The sequence below is a fragment of the Gossypium raimondii genome, chromosome 5, assembly GCF_025698545.1.
Source record: "Gossypium raimondii isolate GPD5lz chromosome 5, ASM2569854v1, whole genome shotgun sequence".
In the NCBI taxonomy this organism is placed as follows: Eukaryota; Viridiplantae; Streptophyta; class Magnoliopsida; order Malvales; family Malvaceae; genus Gossypium; species Gossypium raimondii.
In genome coordinates, this window is record NC_068569.1 from 13,652,096 (window position 1) to 13,658,095 (window position 6,000).

Genomic DNA, 6,000 nt, shown 5'->3' on the forward strand with positions numbered 1-6,000 from the left:
CTGATAATTGCTCATTAGTCCTAACAAAGGCCAAGCTCTTAGATTCCCTTTCTCTAATTTTTTATCCACAAAAGTATATAAGATGAAAAGAAGGCTTAAGCTTGAATGTTACAACTCCACCAAATAAAAAAATACTATTAGTATATAGTAAATAAGATTAAGAGATGCCACTTTTCATTCATCTAATCAAAGTAGTACTTCCATTATTCCACAACTTTTTTATATATATTCTTAACCTTAAACAAAGAGCTCCATCTTTTAATTTATCACGTTTCACTTTTGAGAGGTGTAACTAATACTTCCTAAACTTGTCTTTATCATCTTGCCTTTCTTTTAAAATCATAATTCGGCACATATAATTAATGAAGTGTGGCTCCAGCTATAAATAATTTTAATACATTGATGGATTGTACGTAGGGACATGGCCATCTATTAATCTGTTGAATTTTCTTTCTTCTCTCTTCTTCTTCACCTGCATTGTGGAATGTTCACTCTTCGCAGAGCGGCCCGACCTAGCCATTGCTCTTTGCTCATGCCTGCCCTATGACTCTCCCTGCCTTATAACTCACACATTCAACTATCGAAATGCGCGTGAAACTATTATCCTTGTTTAGGGTTAAGTATTTCTCGAATTTATAAAAAAACATTTGATAAATTAAAAGTATTTTTTTAGATGGATGTAAAGTTAACATACATCTCATTTATGGTGTAACAAAACATAAAAATTGAATTATTAAAAAAAACGTGTGCAATATTTAAATATTGTTTCTAAAATTAAAATATTTCACTGAGTGTGTATTAATAGTAGCTTCTTCTTTTTTTTAATAATTGTAGCTTTTAACACGTGATTGCTTTAGGGATTATAATGTTATTTCGGGATAAGCAAAGGGTGGTATAATTAATCACTTATTGGGAGAAATACTTGCTTCTATGCAAAAATTGGAAGTAAATCTCAGGACTTGAAGGCATCGAATATCAGATACGGTGAATTAATATATGATGGTGATGTAATACTGAGGGAATGGTGAAGTGTAAAAGGTGACAAAAGGGCGAAACGAGTTGGAATACATGTAAATAGGGAGGTGGGAATAGTCAGTGGGCTTGGTAAAGTAACCCTGAAGGATCACGTTGGCAACCAACAAACAACACGTGCCAAAGAGCCCGCATGAAAGGAAAATTACATGTAAAAGGAGTGGTATTGTAAACAAATACTCATAAACAAATTGAAAATAATTAAGAGATGAAGCTGAGGGAGAGATCATGAATTTTGTGGACCAAAATAATTTTATGAAACGGAATTTCCACTCCAAAAATTTCAGACCCAAATTAATGGTCCACATGTTTTGTGATTCCAACGTGTGTGGTGTCTTTGCTTGGTTTGGTCAAACCCCAAACTCGGGGAGATACACACCACAAACAGAAGCAGCCGCCCTTTAGTTTCATTGTACGAGTCGTTATGGCTCGGATCGGGTAATAGCCTGATTTTAAATTAATTTTAGTTTGAACTCCGTTTGTCCGCTTAAATAGTTCCTTTATTATTTAAATATTAAAAATATGAGTTTAACTTCAGATTACTACAATTTTAGAAAAGTCATTTATAGGTATCCAGTAATATCATCTCACATCATAGAATCAAGTTAATTATTATTATTCTTTAACTCTAAAATAAAAAATAATCTATTTTTTATAAAATTCTAAAATCCAAAACCTAAAATCTTTAAGTCTAAAGTCTAGGTCATTTAAACTCCAAATCCTAATCTAATTATTTTCCTAAAATCATAAATTTTAAAATTTTAAATTAGTAAAATACAAATAACACTTATCTGATAGAAAAATTAGTCCTATAATTCAACTAGGAGAGAGGGGTGGCACACCTTAGTTTATTTAACTAGGGTATGTCACCCCTCATATGTTTTATGAGGGGGTTTAGATTTATCTTGTATTGAGTCTAATTATATGTATTTCTTGGACTTTTAACTTGTAACACCCCAATGCCAACTCGATTGTCGGGTTTGAGTTATAAGATGTCACATTTATTGCCGAAGCAACTACACTTAAGGCACGAGATCCTACATTCAACTGGATCACCAACTCAATTAAGAAAATTACGGAAATGACATTCCGTAATTATAATAAGTTATATTATTCGAGAGTATTTTAGTCTTTTCATTTTAACAAAAATCAATAAAAATATGCATAGCATGGAAAAGTAAAATTTCAAATTTACCACTTAACTAAAGCTTGATTTTGATATATTTTATACATTTTATTGAAATATGCACAAGTTATTGTTTCTATCAATTGTTGTATATCTATACTTACTATTTATTAAGTGTTTTATTGAGTTGATGTCCTTAATCGGATCACCAACTCAATTAGGAAAATTATGAAAATGTTATTCCATAATTAAAAATGTTAAGACTAATTGAGAGTATTTTAGATTTGTCATTAAATATGAGAATAAATGCGCCTCCTGCACACTCAAACTCACGTACTTTTACATTGACAATATTATCAATGCAAAAGATTAAAAGAAAATCATCAGCTATAAATTTTAATACAATATTATTATACTGTATACATCAACCAACCTTAAAATATATGTTTGAAGTAGGCTAATTAGGTTTCTAGAAATTTGATTTACAAACACTAAGCAAAGTTAGTAACATAATTAAGGAGGAGGGAAAAGAAATAGATGATAGTTAGTAACATAAGGAGAAGATATGTTAAATTCAAGCGTGGCTATGGCATGCTCTACCTCTAAATGATTAAAGCAACTCTAAGCGCGCAATTCCTTCTTCTTTTTTGTTGCCGTCCTATCCCACAATTCTATCATTTTCAAGTCATTATTATTGTCTAGAGTTACTACCCTAAATCCAGGTCATTCTCATCCTTTTTTTCCATTGATGGTTTTTATTTCTAATTTACCCTAAATCTTACGCTATCAACTAATTAAATTTAAGGTAAAGGTCACCCTATTTTTGGGTGCTTTTATTTTAGTCACCCATTATGAAATTCTTGCAATTTCGTCACTCAACTTTTAGGGCGCTTTCATTTTAGTCACTAAATAATTAAATCTCTAGCAACAATTAACTTGTACACGCCACGTCATGTTCACACTTTCATTTTGGTCACCCGATTTCTAGGTTGCTTTCATTTTAGTCACCCAATAAATATTTTTTTTAATATTGATCGAGGTAAAAAAAACATTAATGATTAAATGTAAAAAGCGGTAAAAACTAAAATAATACTTTAAAATTGTCAATTTGTACTTGTTTACCCCATTGCTAAAAGTTTTAATTTTTTTCAATATTGAAATTTTAAATTTCAAAATCAACTAAACAAAGTTATTCAAATTTTTTATCACTTGATAGTGTCAATCGATTTGTTACTATAATACTGAAATTAATTAAATTAATTAATTTAGTCTCTTTTAAATAATAAAATTTTATTTTATATTTCCAATTTAGAATTAACTCAAATAAATCGTCTTTAATAATTGTACATAAAACCCAAATTGCCTTTGATATTGAGTCTTTCATACTAAGCTAAAAGTAAAGAAAGATCCTTACAATTAATTAAATTATTTAATTTTATATTCCATGCCAAACAAAACTCAAAATATTTTCATAACTTCTTTACCCAAACGAACATTAAACAATTAGTTTAATTAATTGCAATGATTTGAGCTTAGTATAGAATATTTGAGATTATATAATCAAAAGAAATTTAAGTTTATTAAATATGAATTATCGAGTTAATTTCATTAACAATAAAATAGAAACATAAAATAAAATTTTAAATTTTAGAAGGAAATTAATTTAATTAATTTCAACATTACAAGAACAATTGGTTAACATTATCAACACATAATTTTTTGCCAATTTATTTAATTGATTTTTATATTTTAAAATTTCAATATTGAAAAAAGAAAAATTAGAGAATGTGATAAACAAGTAAAATTTGACAAATTTTTACTACATTGTTTTAGTTTCTACTGATTTTCACTTTAATATTTTTTTATCTCAATCAATACTTAAAAAAGAAATTTGGGTGACTAAAATTAAAGCGACTTAAGAGTTAGGTGATCGAAATGAAAGTATGAACATGATGTAGAGCATGTACAGATTAACCGCTGTTATAAATTTAACGGTTGAGTGACTAAGATAAAATAATTTAAATATTGAGCGAAGAAATTAAAAGGATTTAACTAGATAATTTCCCCTTAGACTTTTGTAAGTGAATAAATGTCTAAATACACTCAAACTTAAAACTAATAGGAATATACAATGATCTAAACTAATATTGGAGTAATATTTTAAGAATATTAAAAATACAATTGTATGAATTAATTAAACCATATCCGGATTCTAACTTTATATATAAAATACCATAATCCAGTAATAAATTTATAAACTCGAATAGATGGGTTTCATATGTCTAAACCCTCAACTTAAAACTACAACCCAATTGTCAAGTGCATGTTCCCTCCGTGGCTATCTCAGTCTTTTGATCTTAAACGCATTTTGCACCAGAAAGAAAAGGAAAATAAATAAATAAACTACTCCTAAATTCAAACCCACGACAGGTCATCAATCATTGTTTTTGTGAACTTATCCAAAAAAAAAGTGGACTTCCATTTGGTGGGGTTGACAATGGATGATTGACCCGAAACATTCTTTTGGTCATTTGGGGTCCCCAGGATAATATAGCCCCTTCATTATTCTTAAAGATGGATTTTAAATTTTTAGGACACTGATTGAAACAAGGGTCATTCCTTGTCAGCTAATGCTCACACAAATCCTTCAAGATATCTTGGTTTAAAATGAATTTGACTTGCCAATTCTATTTTTGGTTTAAAAAGCAGAGTTGACAGATGGGTCAATTTCATTCTTTGAAAAGCAATGAACTGAGGAGGTAAATGAATGAATGCATGTTTATGGTAATAAAAATGGGTCTGGACCTACTCCTTTTTTCTTCTTCTTAGTTCTTGTCATAATTGGTAAAGAAAGAAATCTCTTTCCATCCTCAGTTTATTGTCAACACACGCTTCTTTCCACTTTCCCCCGTTCCCTGTGTCTGAAATAATATCTTCTTCACATTTATTATTATCTCCTGAACATTTGCAAGTAGCTGATTGAAATAAAAAAAATAAATCATATGGAAATGCTTTTTTGTTTGTGAGACAATTAAGAATGGGAAACAAGATTAGACGATTGTGTGAGATATATTTTAATTATTACCAGTTGAAGTCAGACATAACTGCTTATCCTTTTAAAAGGGGGGGGGGGTCAATACAGCTTTCTTCCAACAACAACAGTCCAAATCACCCACAAAACAAGGTTAAATTAAACTGCTCCTGATGTCCTTTAATTTGGTTGCATCAACAGAAGTCAAATAATATGTTATTAACATGCAAACATCAATCCACATACAAAGTATTAAGTTGAGTTTAGTTTGGCTAAGCCAAATTAAAGATAAAATAAGATGTTTAATGACACAAGGATCACGACCAGCCTTTTCTTTTTAATAAGAAAACGCGTGGGAACAAGAGTTGGTTAATTGCTTCCCTTGGCTTTTGCCTCTAAAAACAAACCAGTTTTGTTCAACTGCTGATATAATGCGAGATTTGGTCAAATCATTTTACTCAAATAATAATAGAGGGAGTTATTTTTGTTTATTAATAAACAATCCCACTGTTGGGAGACTCTCTTCTTGATTTGATGTGACGGAATATGAACCTAATCTTTGTAAGTATACTCAACATAAAACACTGCTGATATTTGTTAAAAGATTCCTTGAGTTTTTGCTACACTCGGATTACTCTCAAACAAAAAAACATACCCCGCTTAGACTGTGATTCGCTATATTTCGCTTAACTATTGATTACCATTAACTTTTTAGAATCAACTTCGCATTTTCTAGATTGCGACTTTTTAAATAATTGATGAATTAAAACACGATTTTATCTTTTTTCTTAAAGTAATTTTTCTTGATAAC